General features: G+C 41.3%; 1 protein-coding gene across 2 annotated transcripts in view; it reads left to right on the top strand.

Annotated features, from left to right (window-relative positions):
* CRH (corticotropin releasing hormone) overlaps window positions 1-20,582 on the top strand; it is a 102,605-nt gene that overhangs the window by 13,327 nt on the left and 68,696 nt on the right. For both annotated transcript variants that reach the window (XM_059392866.1, XM_059392867.1), the window contains one exon: window positions 13,810-13,932. The gene's annotated coding sequence lies outside the window, so the exon portion shown is untranslated. The remainder of the gene's footprint in view (window positions 1-13,809; window positions 13,933-20,582) is intronic.

The raw sequence follows: 20,582 nt of genomic DNA, 5'->3' as shown, positions 1-20,582 counted from the left end.
TAAAATTGATGAATGTTCAGCAAGATTAACAAAGAAAAAACACAGAGAAGATGCAAATTACCAAGAGCAGGAATATTACTAAAGGTCCTCCTCCTCCAAATATTAAAAAGATAATACAGGAATATTAATAGCAACTTCACATACATACACTTGACAATTTAGATTTTTTAGATTTTTATTTAGAGAGCCCTCTCAGAAAAACAGGACTAGTGGGGAATTTCCTCAGCTTGATAAAATGAATCTACAAAATCCTAAAGCCAACATCAAACTTGATGGTGAAAGACTATATGTCTTCCTCCTAGAAGTGGGAAGCAGCAGCTCTCACCACTCTTCTTTATAGTGCTGTAAATTCTCGCCAGTGCAAAAAGCAAGAAAAGGGAATAAAAGTTGTACATACTAGAAATGAAGATATATCTCTCTAGATGTGGATGACATAATTGTCTGTTTAGAAAATCCTGAAAAATCTACCAAAAAGTGCCCCTCCAGAAGACAAACAAACTCACTTCCTATAATCATTAAGTGAATCCAGTACAAAACTGAATTGTTTTCCTATATTTTAGTAATGTACATGTGGACACTGAGATTAAAAGTGCAGTACCATTGATAATTGCACAAATAAAAGAGAAATAGGTATAAATCTAACAAAACATAAATAAAACTTGTATTGTATAAACTACAAAATACTACAAAAATAATCAAAGATCAAATAAATAGAGATATGTTCATGGTTTAGAAGACTCAGCATAGCAAGGATGTCAATTCTTTCCAAACATAATATGCATGTTTAATGCAATACCTACCAAAATCTGAGCAAGATTTTTATAGTTGTAGACAGGTTATTTTATTTTTATTTATTTTATTTTATTTATTTATTTGACATTTGACAGACAGAGATCACAAGTAGGCAGAGAGGCAAGCAGAGAGAGAGGAGGAAGCAGACTCCCTGCTGAGCAGAGAGCCCGATGCTTAGAGAGCCCCCGCATTGGGCTCTCTCCCAGGACCCCGGGATCATGACCTGAGCTGAAGGCAGAGGCTTTAACCCACTGAGCCACCCAGGCGCCCCAATAGTTGTAGACAGGTTATTTTAAAATCTATGTGGAAAGGCAAAGGAACCAGAATAGTTAAGTAATTTTGAAAGAGAAAAGTGGGGATGCCTGGGTGGCTCAGTTGGTTAAGCAGCTGCCTTCGGCTCAGGTCATGATCCCAGCGTCCTGGGATTGAGTCCCACATCGGGCTTCTTGCTCCGCAGGGAGCCTGCTTCTCCCTCTGACTCTGCCTTCCACTCTGTCTGCCTGTGCTTGCTCTCACTCACTCTCTCTCTGACAAATAAATAAAATCTTAAAAAAAAAAAAAAAAAAGAGAGTGAGAGAGAGAGAAAAGTGAAGTGGGAGGGATCACTCTAACCAATTTCAAAACTAATTATAAAATAACACTAATCAAGACTGTTTGGCATTTTTAGAGAGATACACACATAGATCAAAGAAATGAAATAGAGAACTCAGAAATAGACACAGATTTGCCCAACTGATTTTGACCAACATACAGAAGGGATTAAATACAGGAAGAATAACTTGTATAACAAATTGTCCTGGAGAAGTTGGACATGCAGAGAGAAATGAATCTTGCCTAAACCTCATGACTTATACAAAATTTAACTCAAAATGGATTTTGGACTTAAATGTAAATTGCAGAATTATAAAACTTTTAGAAAAAATACATGAGAAAATTCAGTTTGAGATCTAGAACGAGGCAAAGAGTTCTTAGTTTGGATACCAAAAGCATGAATCATAGAAGGAGACTCGATAAATTGGACTTGACCAATGTTTAAAATATTTGCTCTTTGAAAGACCTCATTAAAAGTATAAAAGGAAAGCTACCGACTAGGAGGATACATTTGCAAACCACATTATCTGACAACAAACTAGTATCTAAGACCTATAAAGAACTCTCAAACTTCAATAGTAAAAGAACAAATAATCCATTTATTAGTCAAAAGACATGAAGAAACATTCCACCAAAGTGGATATGCAAAGGGCAAATGAGCACACAAAAAGATATACAATATCATTATCCATTAAGGAAATGCGCAATAGAAGTATAATGAGATATTTTCATACATCTATCAGAATGACTAAAAAAATATATGATAATACCAAATGCTGACAAGGATACAGAGAAGATCACTGACACATTGCTGTGTTGAGAATATAAAAAAGCATAGCCTTTCTGGAAAACTGTTTGACAATTTCTACCTGTGCAACCATCAAGTTGTTTTTTAGTATCAGTAACGAGTGACCATTAGTGCTTCCATAGTGACTGGATCTTTCTTCTGATTGACTGGGTCTTTTATTTTTTATTATTATTTTTTTAAAGATTTTATTTATTTGACAGAGAGAAATCACAAGTAGATGGAGAGGTAGGCAGAGAGAGAGAGGGAAGCAGGCTCCCTGCCGAGCAGAGAGCCCGATGCAGGACTCGATCCCAGGACCCTGAGATCATGACCTGAGCCGAAGGCAGCGGCTTAACCCACTGAGCCACCCAGGCGCCCCTGACTGGGTCTTTTTAAAAATAGCAGTTACTTTCAATGAAGTTGTGATGAAACTGCAAGCCTGGGAGCCATCTTGCCTTAGATGCCTTTGGGTATCTTACTCTTTTGCATTAATTTTAAGCCATGCAATTGCCATTATTTCTAGGTTCTTAGATGAACATCATTATAACTGTGAAATTTTGACAACTTTTTTTTAAGAGTTGTAATCCTTACTGTTGCTTCCAGGACATTGACTTTGAACCTATTTAGGACCCCTAGTGAAGTTTCGCATGGCAGGCCCAGAGTAATACTGGGGAAAAAGGCAAAGTTGTTCTGTTTCCCACCTGCTACCTCCAGCTGTGCTCCAGCCATGAAGCCAAAGGGAATGCATAGCTAGGCATGTACGTACCTGTAACATGAAGTATCTCTAGAAGCCTGCCTGAATTTCCAACTGCATACCCAGCGAAGAGGACTTGAGTTGCCCTTATTGTTGCTGGGTAAATGGACTGTGGCACAGAGAGAATGAAATTCCTCCAGGGATGTAATAGAGTGTCTGGGTCCAGAGGGTCCTTCAGGTTTTTCTGGTTGGCTGACTTCCAAATCCAATAGTGGTTCCAGGGCTTTCTTTTCCTGTTAAGTGACTATGCAGAGTGATCCCTCCTCCATGGAGCCCATACTTTCATGGGGCATACTTCCTTGAGATTTAACCAGACACCAGTCCAAATCAAACCTGTAGCAATCAAAGTCCCAAATGATGCTGCCCTCTCATTAATAGTGCTTTTCTTTTCTTACTTTTTTTTTTTTTTTTTTTTTTTTAAGAGAGAGCGAGAGCATGAGCAAGTGGTGGGGAGGGAGAGGGAGAGGAAGAATCTCAAGCAGGCTGTACCCAGGGGTCAGTGTAACAACCTTGAGATCATGACCTGAGCTGAAACCAAGAGTCAGATGCCCAGGCACCCCAACAGTGCATTTCTAATTGGAAAAGGGTGGTGGTTTTGAGGCAAGGGGCGTGGTATTTAACGTGTGCTGTCTGCCTAATTGCTTTTGAACCCTGGTGGTTCTGGGCTCTTGCTATTTGTCTGGTTGTCCTGGTGTCTTAAGCTTTAGGAATGACAAGTACTGGTTTGGAAAGGTCAGCCTTGCCAGAAAGAGATTCTATCCTTATTAACATCCAGCTTGATTAATGTCTGCTGTTTTTCTTTTTCCCTCCATTTTTTGTTCACTGGACCTTTGGTTCACCAATTTTTTTATTTACTGAAATTTGGAAGGTGGAGACAGAAGAAGAAAAGGTTTTTAAACTTCAAATTCTCAGTGTTTGGCGTCTAGCACATGATTTTTTGGTTCAGATTGGAAGTATTTGGATAAGGTTAAATTTTAATTTTCTCCTTAGTATATTATCCTTGATTTTTACTTTATTCTATCATTGTCAAAATTCACTATAAGTTTGTATGTGTCTGGATTGTTTAGTATTGCAGAATTCTTCAGGCACAAGTGGTGGTTATTTAGGCAATTGTATTCAACACCCATAATGCACACATAGATATTCAAACATTTTTGATGGTGAAAGCTTCTTTTAAAAAAAAAACAACAAAAACGATTTTATTTATTTATTTGACAGACAGAGATAACAAGTAGACAGAGAGGCAGGCAGAGAGAGAGAAGAAGGGAAGCAGGCTCCCTGCTGAGCAGAGAGCCCAATGCCGGGCTGGATCCCAGGACCCCGGGACCACGAGCCGAGCTGAAGGCAGAGCCTTTAACCCACTGAGCCACCCAGGTACCCCTATGGTAAAAGTTTCTTAGGATGTGGAGTGGCACAGCTGCTTATAATGGGAAGTTCTGGTTGGTAAGAATAAAGTTAATTTTTGTGGCAATAAAACACTGAAGAAAATAACCATTTGCTGTGCTTATTTATAAACTATAATCCCTTTATAGGATCTTAAACAATAATGAAAAGAAAAACAGAAATGAGAACTTGCCCCTCCTGGGAGTTCACTTTCTTCACTCTACATTCCCTAGCCGGAAGCCCCAATTTTTTAAATTGTGAATTTTTAAGAAGAGCGTCATTTTGCATTTCCTGGACAATATATCATGCAGTGACTCACAGAGCTGGGGTGTGCAGAGCAGGCACATTGGGTTGCTGTAACTGAGAACAAGATGACATGATGTCACAGAGTCAGTGTGTAATGCGTCATCCACACACTATTACAGAGCAGCTCTCGGCTTGATTCTGAATGTCAGAAGATGCTGCAGAATCCTGGAGGGAAAAAAATCTGTCTAATGGGACTGTCTACTGCACTCATAAAATAAAAACCAATTTGATCCTTCAGAGGTACCTTTACTCCCAAAGGATCCCAGTGTACTCAGCTCCTGCCCCAGGAGTATTAGTCATACATCTCTGAAACATCATCTCCTCTGTGCTAGAAGAGGCAGGTCCCTCTGAGGCAGCCCTTTCTGCAACAGGTTTTATTTTGAGAGGGATATTAAATAGTATTTCAAATAAATGACAGGGGAAATGATAGAGAGGCAAATGCAATTTCCCTTGTTGGAATTTGAATAAGATCCTGTGGTTAATAATCCTCCTTTTTTTTTTTTTTTTTTTTTTTTGAGGCCTATATTGCAGAGAACGTAGTGTGAATTCACAGGGACTTGGATAGGATGAAGAGGTCAGAGAAAACAGGAGAGAACATTTGGAGGAAAAGTAGACAGTACCCAATACCTAGGAAAGGAAATCAACCAGTAGGTTTAAATGCAGAGAAAGCTGTTAGGCCATCACATTTTTGAAAACTCATCAAGAGTTTTGAAGCTCTTGAATGTCCAGCATCTTGAATATGGAGAGTGTTTAAAATACAATCTGTGCTAAAACCCTTGTAAGTAACAGAGGAGTAAAAATTAAAAATGTAGCAGGTGAGAGCAAGTTTTCCATGGCCTGCTTCTAGTTCTCAAAAGAAAAATCTTGCTTGATATTTTGTTTCCCTGTGGTAAAGCAAAGGAAAGAAAGGAAAAATGTGGGGTTGTGTCCATAGCATTAAGTCTCATGATTTTTTTTCTAGAGGGCTGTTGCCCTAGTAGCCTCTAAGTCAGTTCAGCATTCCCTCATCTTTCATCAGATGAACTGGTTAGTTTCATATAGTAATTTTTTTATCTGTATTTTTCTGATTCCTTCTGATTTCTATAGTGTGGTCTCTGAGATAGTTTTCTTATATTTTAAAATATGTATCTATTATAAAATGTGTTCATTAAAAGTTGTACATGTTCATTAGATTTGGAAAAGAGGTATATAGAAAAAAGAGAAAAAAGTCTATAATCCCATCACCTAAACACATTTGTGTTTAGGTGAACTGTCTGCCCAACTATATTTTTCTTTGCATAAATTTTACTTTAAAATGTGAAATCATAACATAGATTGTGTGTTCTTTGGTTCCCTTTGCCATTTGACTTATTGCTACTTCTTAAGTATTTTCCATAGTATGACACTCTTCAGAATCCTTGTTTTAATTATGTCATAATATTCCATTGAGTGGAATAACATTATTGTAACTATGTACTCTCACATATAGACTTTCAGTTTTTCATCATAAACAATGCTAAAATGAATACTGCTGTGCAGATTGTGTTAATCTAAAGCTAAGAAGATACCAATTTATATCAAAACTAATTCATCAAATCGTCTTGACTAAGACATAGAACTTTAAAACAGAATTCTAAACTTTTCTAACACCTACTGTAAGCCTCTCTCTGATCCCCCCCCTCCTCTACGAGGAGGAGAATCATACCGCTCCTGTGGGTTTCTCCTTTCTCCCATCAACTATGTCATTTCACTAATCCAGACTTGCCTGAATTGAGCCCTTGACTGTCAGGTTTTTCAGTGACTAGACCATCTTTTTGGAATGGTTCAGTCAGCCTGTGTGGCTACCTCTAAGAGAAACAGACTTTAGCAACTTTTTGATAAATTTACCTCAAGCTTCCTAGAAACAGTTTAGGTCTGAAATAATCTAGTTTGGTTGGTATCAAGGATATTGTAATTTAGTGATATTTGCTACATTTTTTTAGGGGAGGGGGCCAGGCCTTCTCCTTGGCAGAGTGTGGAAGAACAGAGTGAGGTAACTGGCAAGATAGTGGGCACATAAGCTCTAAGTAATGTGACTTGGAAGTGGGGGGACGGTCTGGGAGAAGATCAATGAGGGAAGGCTCAGTAATTTTTCATCTGAAGTCAGTCTGCAGCATGACCATGACCATTTAGATGTGCTCACGTGCTTGGATGAATGTCTTGGTAAGGACCTGAATTGGAAAAGGAATCTCATGCAGCATATTATATCTATTTTGGCTGATAGTTCCTAAGTGGAAAGCTGGAACCTTAAAGATTTTGTGGGCCAATCACATGCTTTAGAGCTATACAGTATCACATAGTTAATATGACATACTGAAATGGAAAGTAAGATGTACATGATTGATTCAGATAATTTTATCATTTGATTATAAGTTTTGAGCTTGATGGTTTAGGCAACAGCCAAGACCAATGAGCAAGAGGATATGAAATATCACTGCCATCCCACCTACCTGTGACCATCTAGACTTCTCTGTACCATATCACTACATGTGGGAGCTGAGTCACGTAGGGGGAGGCAAGAACAAGTGTGTGTGTGTGTGTGTGTGTGTGTGTGTATTTAGTGGTACATATTACTCTGCTGTGAGCCCCTCATGGCCAGACCCTCTTGGCAGATTGTTAGAATAGGTCATTACTACTGCTATGTACCCAGTGTGCCGATGGGAGTGACTCTGCAGGCATGTGTACCCACCTATCATAGGTGCTTCCTTGGAGATGTCTGGATTTGGTCAAGGGTATTGCTTGGCCTTATGTAAATTGTCACTTTTACCAGTTAGGGCCTCCTATGTCTTCCTTTATTCATCTGCACGATTCTTCTTGCTTAGGAAGCAGTGGGCAGCCGCAGGGCACCAGAGAGTCTGATTTTTGAGTGCCAAACAATTTCAACTCTGCTTTTTTGAGGTTGTGCAAGGGCTCTGGGAAAGCATGTGAAACTATACCTTGCCTGCCAGGTTGGGCGGGTGGCTTTTACGCCCACAGCTTCTGCCAGAGAGGGAGTCCCAGAAGTAAGTGCTCTCTGATTTTGTGGGGAGAAGCTCTCAGGTCCTAATTGGTTTCCACATGCACAGCTCTCATGTTGCACAGAGACCAAGAAATAAAAGGGTTTTGAAGCATGGTGCAGACAGCTACATATGTGCATAATTGCAATTTTCTTTGCAGTACTTCTGCCCAGTAGGATGTAGTTGCTCAGGGATAACTGAACCACATACAGGTCATGAGGGCCTTATAAAGGGAGACTGCATCACCCAAGCAACAGCTACTGACCTTCCTTATCCTGGCTCTGTACAGGGGGTAATAAATGAATGGTGGTGTTACGTTTTGGTGTGGATGAAATGTAAAGAATCTGGGATATTATTCACGATGCCAAATAAATTGTCTTAGAGAAGTGCCAAAAGCTGTAATGTCCACTCAGTTCAGTTTTAGAGAGGAATGAAGGCACTCAGGTCAAAGCACTTATTGTTAAGGGAGGTGAGCCTTTTCTCAAAGCCAGCTTCCCTAGTTTAACTGCTTACATGAGCCCAACTGACCAGAATTGACTGAACTCACCTATTTAGCATACATGGTCTCAACTGTGTAGCTACTGTGATCCAGACATATCAGTTCTCACCAGGCCATTACCAAATGTTACTCCAAAACGAATTCGGTGGAACCCTGAGGAGCAATTACCAAAGGCTGGAATCGGACCCAGGGCTGATGAGGGTCCACGTTAAGTGGGGGAGAACTTGTCTGAGGAATGCAGTTGAACTGGGTGAATGATTGTGATGTCATAAACTTGAGAGAAGAGTAGCCGTTATTGGGGTTTTGTTTGTGTTTATAAGGGAGGAGGAATGGTGTCTAGAAGCAGCAGTAAGGAGCAGGGACAATGTCCACCTTTCTTCATGGTGTCTAGGAAGAAAATGAATGAGTAGCCTTCACTGAGAAGCCTTCAAGGAGGGTAATATCATTACTTTTTCAATAAATATGTGTTGAGCACACCTGAGTGCTGGGGAAACTGTGTGCACTTGTGATCTGGGGAGACGAAAAAATGCAGCACTGAAATCAATGCTCTTTCCATCCAGCATTCTGTCAAGTCAAGGAGGATCAGTCAGGTAGAAGTAGAGCTCCATGGATCTGAGGGTGTGTGGGAATTCATTTACAGTGGACAGGAGTATAGGCCAGAAGGGAAAGTGTTGGAGAAAGGGAGTAGTGAGGGTCTAGGTGAAGGAATCCAGTAAGTCCCTCTCTTGTCACTGCAGCTACTTCTGGCTTGTTTTTTTCCCACACACTGGCTTACTGTCTTCCTCTGTCCACTTGGCAGAAAATGGCTGTCTTCAAAGACTCTGGGCTTTCCCCGATCCAGGGACCAACCCAGATTGAAACTGGACACTTTTAACCCCAGTTCTGAATTTCCAGCTCTGGCCCACATATGTTACCATAGCCAGGAGGGTAGGTCACAGTGTAAATATGACTGGAACGCCTAGCTTGGCAAGGGGCATTGTCCAGAGAAGAGAGATTGTTGAGAACTGGGTGAAAGGCCTAAAGGGTCTTTTCTCTGGGCCACTTTTCATGTTTGGGGAGGATGTTGGCTGAGAGTCCGCCAGTGTGGAGTTTGCACAGGGGCAGCTGCTGCTCTTGGGGTGACTGGCACATCGTTGCTTTTCCCCTGAAGCCTCCTTCTTTTTTTTTTTTTTAATTTTAATTTTAATTTTTTAAATTTTCAGCATAACAGTATTCATTATTTTTGCACCACACCCAGGGCTCCATGCAATCTGTACCCTGTATAATACCCACCACCTGGTACCCCGACCTCCCAACCCCCGCCCCTTCAAACCCCTCAGATTGTTTTTCAGAGTCCATAGTCTCTCATGGTTCACCTCCCCTTCCAATTTCCCCCAACTCCCTTCTCCTCTCTAACTCCCCATGTCCTCCATGGTATTTGTTATGCTCCACAAATAAGTGAAACCATATGATAATTGACTCTCTCTGCTTGACTTATTTCACTCAGCATAATCTCTTCCAGTCCCATCCATGTTGCTACAAAAGTTGGGTATTCATCCTTTATGATGGAGGCATAATACTCCATAGTGTATATGGACCACATCTTCCTTATCCATTCATCCGTTGAAGGGCATCTTGGTTCTTTCCACAGTTTGGCGACCGTGGCCATTGCTGCTATAAACATTGGGATACAGATGGCCCTTCTTTTCACGACATCTGTATCTTTGGGATAAATACCCAGGAGTGCAATCGCAGGGTCATAGGGAAGTTCTATTTTTAATTTCTTGAGGAATCTCCACACTGTTCTCCAAAAAGGCTGTACCAACTTGCATTCCCACCAACAGTGTAAGAGGGTTCCCCTCTTACATGTTGTTTCCTGTCTTGCTAATTTTGGCCATTCTAACTGGTGTAAGGTGATATCTCAATGTGGTTTTAATTTGAATCTCCCTGATGGCTAGTGATGATGAACATTTTTTCACGTGTCTGATAGCCATTTGTATGTGTTCATTGGAGAAGTGTCTGTCCATATCTTCTGCCCATTTTTTGATATGATTGTCTGTTTTGTGTGTGTTGAGTTTGAGGAGTTCATTATAGATCCTAGATATCAATCTTTTGTCTGTACTGTCATTTGCAAATATCTTCTCCCATTCCATGGGTTGCCTCTTTGTTTTCTTGACTGTTTCCTTGGCTGTGCAGAAGCTTTTGATTTTGATGAAGTCCCAAAAGTTCATTTTCACTTTTGTTTCCTTTGCCTTTGGAGACATATCTTGAAAGAAGTTGCTGTGGCTGATATCGAAGAGATTACTGCCTATGTTCTTCTCTAGGATTCTGATGGATTCCTGTCTCACATTGAGGTCTTTTATCTAAAGGCAGAAAAAGGCCAAAATACTCTCCAATCTGGTCAGATTAATCGATAATAAAGAGACAGCTTTATTCTCCTGCTCTAGGATTAAAAGGAATCTACATTAGGTTTCCATCTCCTGCGCAGGTCATTGTTATTTGGCAGCAGTTTTTATTCATAAAGAAAATGTAGTATATCTTTGAGCCAAATGAAAAATGAAAATACATCTAAATGACAGAGTAACATTTTGCTAATTTCTCTCAACCAGCTAAGCTTCATATCTGTGCAGTTCTCATCTTCCTGCACAGGAAACTTCTTTGCTTCTTAGACACTCTTTGTGCATCCAAGGTAATCTGTCAGAGCTGGGGCAGCTGCTGGTGTCCCTGAGCTTCGGGGCCCGGATCACTCTTCATTTCCTGGTGCTGACGGCAAGAGCAGCCCTCTTATTGATCATGTCAGGTTTGGCCTTTGGTATCTGATGGATGGAGCCTTGGTCTGGGTTTATGGGTTATATTTTTAATGGGGGATAGTCAAACTCAAAGAATATGAGTGGATCCTTGGCTTGGCACTCCCTGCTTGGACAGACCCTGGAGACAAGATGATAGGGATCTAATTTTAGAGCAGATGGAGACCTCTCAGGGGCAGAGAGAATAAATCAAGCTTTATCCCTGAATTCATTTGCTCCATTCATTTATAGTTTGTGTTTCCAGTACAATATCGCTCACTCAATGCATAATAACAACACAGTGATCTGGATCCTACCCTCAGGGAGATTTCTGTCTTGTAATAGTTTCCATCAGCATGACTGCTTTGATACCGAGTGGAGGTGGTAGGAGAAAACTTAGAAGTGTCCGACCTACACATGAGGGGAGCTGAGAGGGCTCCAGGAGGAGGTGGTAGGTGGAGATGTGAATGATGAGCAGCTATCAGCTGGTGAGGAGGGCATGGAGATAATGTTCTGGGTATAGGCACAGCTGTTTTGGAGAGAGGAGAGCAAAGTGTGTTAGAGCATCTATGGAAGCTCAGGAGCAGAGGCATGAGATGGCCTGGGGCTAGGGCAGGAGCCACATTGTGCTGACTAACAAGCTGGGATTTCTCCCAAAGAGAAGATAAGCCACTGAAAGGCTTTAAGCAGAAGGGATGCAGACACTTCTCCTTCAGTGCTCCCAGCCTCTCCTGCAGGGTCAACAATGCTTTAATGAAATGTTGTGATTCCAGTTGGGCAAATGTTCCCAGGATAGTCATTCTATCCATGTGTATGAATTAGAAATGAATTTTTTTTTAAAGTATGTATTTAGTCCTGTCTGCTGGGGTCAGCTGAGGCCCTTTTTCAGTTTCCTGTCTTTATATACCCGTTCCTACAAATCTTTGGGACTCAAATCCTGGACTCCTGTCCAGGCTGGCTTCTTGCCTTGGTGGAAGGAGGGATGTCTATAGGAGCCCATGACATATGTTTGTCTCTGCTCGCCTGGTGGGAGGTGGGTTGCTTTCCCTGTGAGGCATACAGGAACCCATGTCATTTCTGCATAGTCTGTAGAAAGTGTGGGGACAGGAACTTAAGTCACAGCTGTTATATCGAGGCTCTGCAAGGCTTCCCACAGGGCCCAATATGCTGAGGTTTACTTGGGTACAGGGAGGTTATTTTCATCTCTTTGGAGCCGCTTCATTCTGTGCGGCCTTCTTGCCTCATCCCAGCATTTGCGTCAACAACTGGGGGTGGCAGGGTTGGAAGAGACAATTGAGGAAGATTCCAGTTATGCCAGTAAGATCAGTTTATGTACTCTGTGCTGGAAGTGCAAGAGGACAAAGTTCAGTTTTGTTCCATTCAGAGTTTTTTTAAAAAAAACATATAATGTATTATTTGTTTCGAGGGTACAGGTCTGTGATTCATCAGTCTTACATAATCCACAGCACTCACCATAGCACATACCCTCCCCAGTGTCCATCACCCAGCCATCCCATTCCTCCCTCCCCCACTCCCCAGCAACCCTCAGTTTGTTTCATGAGATTAAGAGTCTCTTATGGTTTTTCTCTCTCTCTGGTTTCATCTTGTTTCATTTTTCCCTCCCTTCCCCTATGATCCTCTGTTTTGTTTGTCAAATTCCTCATATCGGTGAGATCATATGATAATTGTTTTTCTCTGATTGACTTACTTTGTTTAGCATAATACCCTCTAGTTCTATTCGCATCGTTGCAAATGGCAAGATTTCATTTCTTTTGATGGCTGCATAGTATTCCATTGTATATATATATACCACATCTTCTTTAACCATTCACCTGCTGATGGACATCTAGGTTCTTTCCATAGGTTGGCTATTGTGGACATTGCTGCTATAAACATTGGGGTGCACATGCCCCTCTAGATCACTACATTTATATATTTGTGGTAAATACCCAGTAGTGCAATTGCTGGGTCATAGGGTAACTCTATTTTCAGTGTTTTTGAGAACCTCCATACTGTTTTCTAGAGTAGCTGTACCAGGTTGCATTCCCACCAACAGTGGAGGGTTCCCCTTTCTCCGCATCCTTGGCAATATGTCATTTCCTGACTGGTTAATTTTAGCCATTCTGACTGGTGTGAGGTGGTATCTCACTGTGGTTTTGATTTGTACTTCCCTGATGCCGAGTGATGTTGAGCACTTTTTCATGTGTCTGTTGGCTATTTGATGTCTTCTTGAAAGAAATATCTGTTCATGTCATCTGTCCATTCCTTGATTGGATTATTTGTTCTTTGGGTATTGAGTTTGATAAGTTCTTTTTTTAAAAAATTATTTTTTATTACATTATGCTAGTTACCATACAGTACATCTTTAGTTTTTGATGTAGTGTTCCAAGATTATTGTTTACATATAATACCTAGTGCTTCATGCAGTACATGATCTCCTTAACACCCATCACCAGGCCAACCCATCCCCTATCCCCCTCCCCTCTAAAACCCCCAGTTTGTTTCACGGAGTCCATAGTCTCTCATGGTTTGTCTCCCCCTCTGATTTCCGCCCCCTCATCTTTTCCTTCCTTCTCCTAATGTCCTCTGTGCTATGCCTTATGTTCTGTAAGTAAGTGAAACCATATGGTAAGTTCTTTATAGATTTTGAATACTAGTCCTTTATCTGATATGTCATTTGCAAATACCTTCTCTCATTCTGTCGGTTGTCTTTTGGTTTTGTTGATTGTTTCCTTTGCTGTGCAAAAGCTTTTTATCTTGATGAAGTCCCAATAGTTCATTTTTGCCCTTGCTTCCCTTGCCTTTGGCGATGTTTCTAAGAAGTTGATGCGACTGAGGTCTAAGAGTTTGCTGCCTGTGTTCTCCTCAAGGATTTTGATGGATACCTGTTTCACATCCAGGTCTTTCATCCATTTCAGAGTTTTATTTCTGGCTGTGATTACTGGAGACCTGAAGGTGTTGAAGATGATTTAGTGAAGAATATGGGCCCAGGAATCAAATACACCCAGGCTGGCCAACTGGCTTTGTCACCTACTGACCATGTGAGTATTTGGCAGATAAGTCATCTGTTTCTTCTCTAATAGAGTGGGGATAAAGGTTCAGAGAGTTGCTGTGAAGGCTTTTTTCCAGCATTTTTGAGATATAATTGACATAACATTGGGTAAGTTGAAGGTGTACAATGTGATTATTTGATACATTTATGTTACAAAATGATTACTACAGTAAAGTTAAGTAACATATTCATCACTTCACATAATTACAATATTTCTGTGTGTATGAAGAGAGCATTTAAGATCTCTCTTACCAACTTTATATGATACAGGTATTGTTAACTGTAGTCACTGTGCAATATATTGGATCCCCTGAACTTGTTTATCCTATAATTAGAAATTTGTACCCTTGGACCAACATCTCTCCAATTCCCCCAACTCCCAGCCCCCGGCAGCCACCTTTCTAATCTCTTTTCTATGAGTTTAGCTTTTCTTAGACCCCATATTTAAGTAGATCATACAATATTTGTCTCTCTGACCTCTTTCATTTAGCATAACACCCTCAAGTTCCATCCATGTTGATATGAATGGCAGGACTTTCTTCCTTGTTTATGGCTATAAAATATTCCTTGTGTATGTGTGTGTACAGCACATCTTCTTTAATTCACCCATTCATCCATCAGTGGACACTCAGGTTGTTTCCATGTCTAGGTTGTTGTAAATAATGCTGCAGTGAACATGGTGGTGGGGTAGAAGTATCTCTTTGAGATAGTGGCTTTATTTCCTTAGGGTATGTATCCAGAAGTAGGATTGGATCATATGGTAACTCTATTTTTAATTTTTGGAGGAAACTTAAGCTGTTTTCCATAGTGGCTGGACTAATTTACATGCCCACCAAAAGTTTCCTTTTCTCCACTTCCATGCTAGTACTTACTATCTCTTGTCTCTTTAGCCATTCTAAAAGTGTGAGATGATATCTCATTGTCATTTTGATTTGTGTTTCCCTGATGATTAATGATATTGAGTATCTCTTCATGTACTATTGGCCATTTGTATGTCTTTTTCAGAAAAATGTCTACTCAGATTCTCTGCCCGTTTCTTAACCAGATGATTATGATTATTATCATTATGATTATTTTGCTATTGAATTATATGAGTTCTTTCTATATTATGGATATCAACCCCTTATCTGATATATGATTTGCCTATATTTCTTCCATTCCATAGGTTGCCTCTTCATTCTGTTGATTGTTTCTTTTGCTGTGCAGAAGATTTTTAATTGGATGTAATACCATTTGTTTAGTTTTGTTTTTGTTGCTTGTGCCTTTGGTGTCATAGCCAAAAAAATTGTTTCTAAGACCAGTGTCAAGGAGATTTTTCCCTATATTTTCTTTTAGGGGTTTTACAGTATCTTATATTTAAGTCTTTAATCCATTTCAAGTTAATTTTTGTGAGTTGTGTAAGATAGGGGTCTGCTATTATTCTTTTGCATGTGAATATCCAGTTTTACCAGCACTATTTACTGAAATGACTATCTTTTACCCAGTAAGTATTCTTGGCTCCCTTGTCAAGTACCAGTTGACCCCGTATTTATGGGGTCTTGATCCTGTTCCATTGGTCTGTATGTTTTTATGCCAATGCTATATTGTTTTGATTACTGTGGCTTTGTAATATAGTTTAAAATCAGGAACTGTAATGCCTCCAGCTTTTTTCTCCTTTCTGAAAATTGCTTCGGGTATTCTAAGTCTTTTGTGTATCCATATGAATTTTAAGATTATTTTCTGTACATCTGTGAAAAATGCCATTAAAATTTTGATAGGGATTGCATTGAATCTGTAGATGTTTTTAGATAGTATGGACATTTTAATAGTATTAATTAGTATTAAATAGTATTAATATTAATAAATAGTATTAATAGTATTAATTCTTCTGATTATCCCATCCCCACAGGCATGGGATATCTTTCCATTTATGTGTCTTCTTCAGTTTCTTTCATCAATATCTTATAGTTTTCAGTGTAACAGATCTTTTATCTTCTTAGTTAAATGTATTCCTAAATATTTTATTGTTTTTGATACTGTTATAAATGGGTCTGTCTTCTTTATTTCTCTTTCAGATACAGTGTTCATATATAGAAATGCAGTTGATTTTTGTAGATTAATTTTGTATCCTGCAATAATACTGAATTTGTGTATTAGTTCTAACAATTTTTTGGTGAATCTTTGGGTTTTCTACATATAAGATCATACCATCTGCAAACAAACACAATCTTAGTTCTTTCTTTCCTGTTTGGATGCATTTCATTTCATTTTCTTTCCATTTCACAGCTAGGATTGCTGTGAAGTCTTAATGGTACTTAGCAGATGCTCAATAAATGACCACAATTATTGTTAATGAGGTGATATACAATAAAAAACTAGACATTTTTAGTATAATGACAAGTGGTGCAAAGCAGAGGCTCTCAGGATGGGCTCTCATGTTCTTGAGAACATTAAAGAATCTCTGCAGCATGGAAGTGGCAGGATTCTTCCTGTATGAGTACGTTCCCACCTGTGTGGCATTACTCCTCTGAACCTGATCATGGACTTTGCCATCACCATGAAGGATCTTAGCACATCAAAAGGATGTGTATGAGACAAATTGGAATTATGCTGCCACAAACCCACCAGAGCACACTGGGAACCAAAGAGCAAATCTAAACATATGCTTATTGACCAGACCTGCTTGGGTGAGTTGTCCTGCACAGAGAAGATGGTCCTGTTTCACAATTCATTAAGGTGGAGATAAAAACCTCAACACAGGCACGATCTTTGTAATGGCAGTTACTGAAGGGCAGCTGTGACCCATACTTCCAAGTGAATTGTCAAAGTTTTTCTATAGTTGAGGTGGAATGTAGTGGTTTTAATTTCAAAACTTGCTTTGAGAAGGCAGGTGCTACAGACAGAAGCGAAGGGCCCAGCACCAAGCAGTTTTCTCCGGCCACAGCAGGGTCTGGAGCCAGGTCCAAGTAGCTTTTGGCATGCAGGGGGCGAGCCGTGAAGAAGCAGTGAAATCTGCGGCCTCCTGACTTCTCCATGTGCTGGAGGAGAGGTGAGCTGCACTTTGTAGTTGAGTCTACAGTTGCTGTTCCATCTCAAGGATCTCCTTCTAGAAGAACGGGTTCATAAGGCTCAGAGAAAGGTCAGTAGGGAAATCAACCAGAATAAAAAAATCTTTCTTCATTTTGGCAACCATTCATGCATATACTTGAACAATGATATTCAAGACAAAGGTTTGGCGATCCTGAAGTTTCGCCCCATGGGTCCCTGTCTTTGCTGAAGTTTACAGCTGTCAGGATCAGGCTGGTATGAGACAAATGGACTAAATTTGCCAGCTCATCTAGTTGTCCTTGAGGCTGGAGTCTGGACAGAGGTCAGTCAAGCCTGCTGACTGTGTGTTCCCTTGTATTCCTGTGGTGAAGGCAAGTAATGGGGCCAGTGGCACAGCTTGCAAAATCCATTACCATCTGTGTTCATTCCTCAACCCCAAATGTTTGATGCCCATGATGTACCCAGCACTGGGCAGAGGAGGACCTAGGACTACAGAGATGAAGGTGTTGGTTCTTTTCTTCAGAGTCATGGTAGGATGGGGGACACAGAGAAGTGGGTTTTAAGTATGATGTAACAGGGACTAGACAGGATACCAGGGAAGTGCAGGGGAAAGGGCACCGAGCCCTGCTCAGCCAGGAGGTGATGTGTAAACTGTGGCTTTAAGGACTGTTACAAATTGAATATTGTCCCCTCCTGCAAAAGATATGTGGGAGTCCTAAGCCCTAGTACCTCAGAATCTGACCTTATTTGGAGTTAGCACCTTTATGAGTTAATTAAGTTAAATTGAGGTCATTAGCTTGTGCTCTAACCAGGTATGTATCCTGATGAAAGGGGAGGATTTAGACACAAAGGCGCACACGTGTGCACATGCACACACACACACACACGTACACAGGGTTAACGCCACAAGAAGATTGGAATTATGCTGCCACAAGCCAAGGAGCTACCAGAAGCCAGGAGAGAGTCCCGGAACTATTCCTTCCCTCACAACTCTAGAGGGAACATGGCCCTGCTGATACCTTGATTTCAGACTTCTGGCCTCAGAACTGTAAGGTAATAAATTTCCTGTCCTCAGCCAACCAGTTTGTGTATGTTGTTACAGTGGTAACTAGGAAACTAATACTTGGAGTCGGGGTTATCCAGGTGGAGAAAGAAGGGAAGGGAGCTCCCTGTCCGGGCATTGAGACAGGGACATGGTACATTGTTTCTTGGTACAACTGGGGCATAGAAACAGGGTGGGGTCTTTCTCCACTTGCATAATCCCTAAGTCCTTGTTATTAGTTTCCCACTTCCTATTTAAAAAAAACTGGAGAGGAGGGTGTATTGATTAAATCATAAAGATCTTGGCCTGGTGCCACCCTAAGGAGTTCGGGTTTAATTCTGAAAGTGATGGGGAACTACAAAGGAATTCCATTACAGCCAGCTTGGCAGCATTGCAGAGATGCCATTGTGAGTGGTAGCTTAGGGAGGGAGGTTGCTGTGGCAACCCTGGCAGGGAGTATTGAGATCCAGAATCAAGGCAGTGGCTAAGAGAAGAAGGACCAGGAGGAGGTGCAGCTGAGGAGAGGGTGGATGGCTGTATGTGGCACAGAATGGAGGTGTTGGGGTACAATGCCCAACTGGATGCTGGTGGTCTTCCCTGAATCGGGGAAGACAGAAAAGAAGCAGTTATCTGCTGGGGAAGATCGGTGCTGGTTTAGGCCTTCTAAGTTTGAGGAACCAGTGAAACATCTGCAGGGCCCTGAATAATGTGAGGAACTTAGGGGACCCTGTCCAGGCTTTTTGCCTGATGTGGACAGAGTCACCTGTAGGAAGTGTGGAGAGGAAGACAAGGCTGAGGGTGGCCTAGGGGTCCCATCAGTATGCTCTCCACCCTCACCCTTTACTGTGGTCAGAGTGGCTGAGTTGCAACCTGAAGAGGCCCCCCCTCCTCCCTTCTTTCTCTATGGCTGGAGCCCTAACTAGGATCCCTGGTTCACACCAGACAGACCATACCTGGCCACTCAGTCTTGCTGACCCAGGGCTGGGCTAAGAGGTGGATGTGTTTGGTAATGGGGCAGCCTTTGGGGAGCCCATCTTAGAGATCTGAGCTAGTCTGCCAGTCTGAGCCTCACAAATCCTAATCCACATACCTCATTCTTCGGATCTTACTGATCTATACTGTACTTTGTTGCTGTAATATGAGCTGTGGGCTAATGTCAGTGGGCACAAACCTGGGCTTTATAATCTGGAGACCCACTCATGTGGGGTTTGACATTGCCCCAGGTAGATTATGCAGACAGCTTCATTTTGCTTTATTCCCCCATGCCTCAGCTTCCTCACCTCTGTCCCAGCCATAGTCATTATCTAATCAGAATGCAGAGGGCAAATGTGAGACATACAGCAAAACGCTTTGATCTCTCTGAAGGAAAAGTACCTCATTAATAATATCTTGCCTACTGGAGAGACCATTGTATTGTTTTGGGCTCTCTGCTGGGAGGTCATGCTTGGTGCTTGATTTCTCTCCTTTGATACCTTACCTTTTCCCAAACTGGCTCTCTTTTAAGACTTACTTTTGGATTATCTTAAGACTGGTTTTCCATTGGAGTTTTTCTGTCACCTTCTTTTCAAGTGACTCTTGCAGCACTTGCTAAGCTACACTCACTTCCTCCCAGCCTGAGCCAAGGGCCTGGCCTCTTTCTCAGTACCTGCTGGCTACATTCAGGAAGGTTATACTCATTTTCCTGCCTCATAACTAGATGAATTACATTATACTTATCTCAAGACCTGTAAGCCAGTCATTCACAATGACATGGCAGAACTGGATTCCTCATTAGAAGATGCTCAGAAGGATTAAGGGAAAGATTTATTACTGTTAATATCAACCAACATCTATCAGATGCCCACCGGGTACAAGGTTCCATGCAGCATAGGGAATGACAGAGCTTCATCATTATCCAGAAATTCTGGGCCATTGACCCAATAAAGGAGAAAATCCTCATATGGATTCTAGCCATCAATGAACCCTTAATATTGAATACCATGACTCTGCAGTCCGGCTCTGCATCAGCTCCCCAGCCTGGAAGTACAGAATCTGGAGGTGAGATCCAGGAATTGGATTTTTCAGTATTTTTCAGAACTTTAAGATTGAGGCCTGCTGTAATGCTCTCAAAGCCTCCTTGATGGACAGTGCCATCAGGGATGGGGGAAACTGGATTGCCTTCAGCCATCTTCCTTCATCCTTACTCTTATTTACTCAGTCAACATGTATTTTATTGAGGGCTAGCTCCAGGTCAGAGGCTGTGCCTCGTGGTTGGTGCTCCAGCCAACACACCAGTGAGTAAGAAGGACTCTTACTTTCCATGCTCCCAGGAACCCAGCATCTTCTATGACCCTGAGGCTTGCCTGGATGAGAGAAGTCCTAGAGTTCTGCAAAAGGGAGGTCAGAGTCTTTGTGGCTGGGAGCACGAGGGACTATATAAATAGAGTAAGACCCATGCAACTCCTCTCTTCTGCCTTTCTTGCTTTTGCCTTCCTGCCACAAATATTTATGGAGACAACACTTTATGATGGTGGAGGTAGGTTGCTCTGGGTCCAAATGCCTTCCACAGGCACTGTGGTGTCAGGCCAGTT

The sequence above is a fragment of the Mustela nigripes genome, chromosome 3 (genome assembly GCF_022355385.1).
Source record: "Mustela nigripes isolate SB6536 chromosome 3, MUSNIG.SB6536, whole genome shotgun sequence".
Taxonomy (NCBI): domain Eukaryota; kingdom Metazoa; phylum Chordata; class Mammalia; order Carnivora; family Mustelidae; genus Mustela; species Mustela nigripes.
The sequence above is the reverse complement of the archived record's forward strand: the minus strand, read 5'-3'. Positions and strand labels throughout refer to the sequence as shown.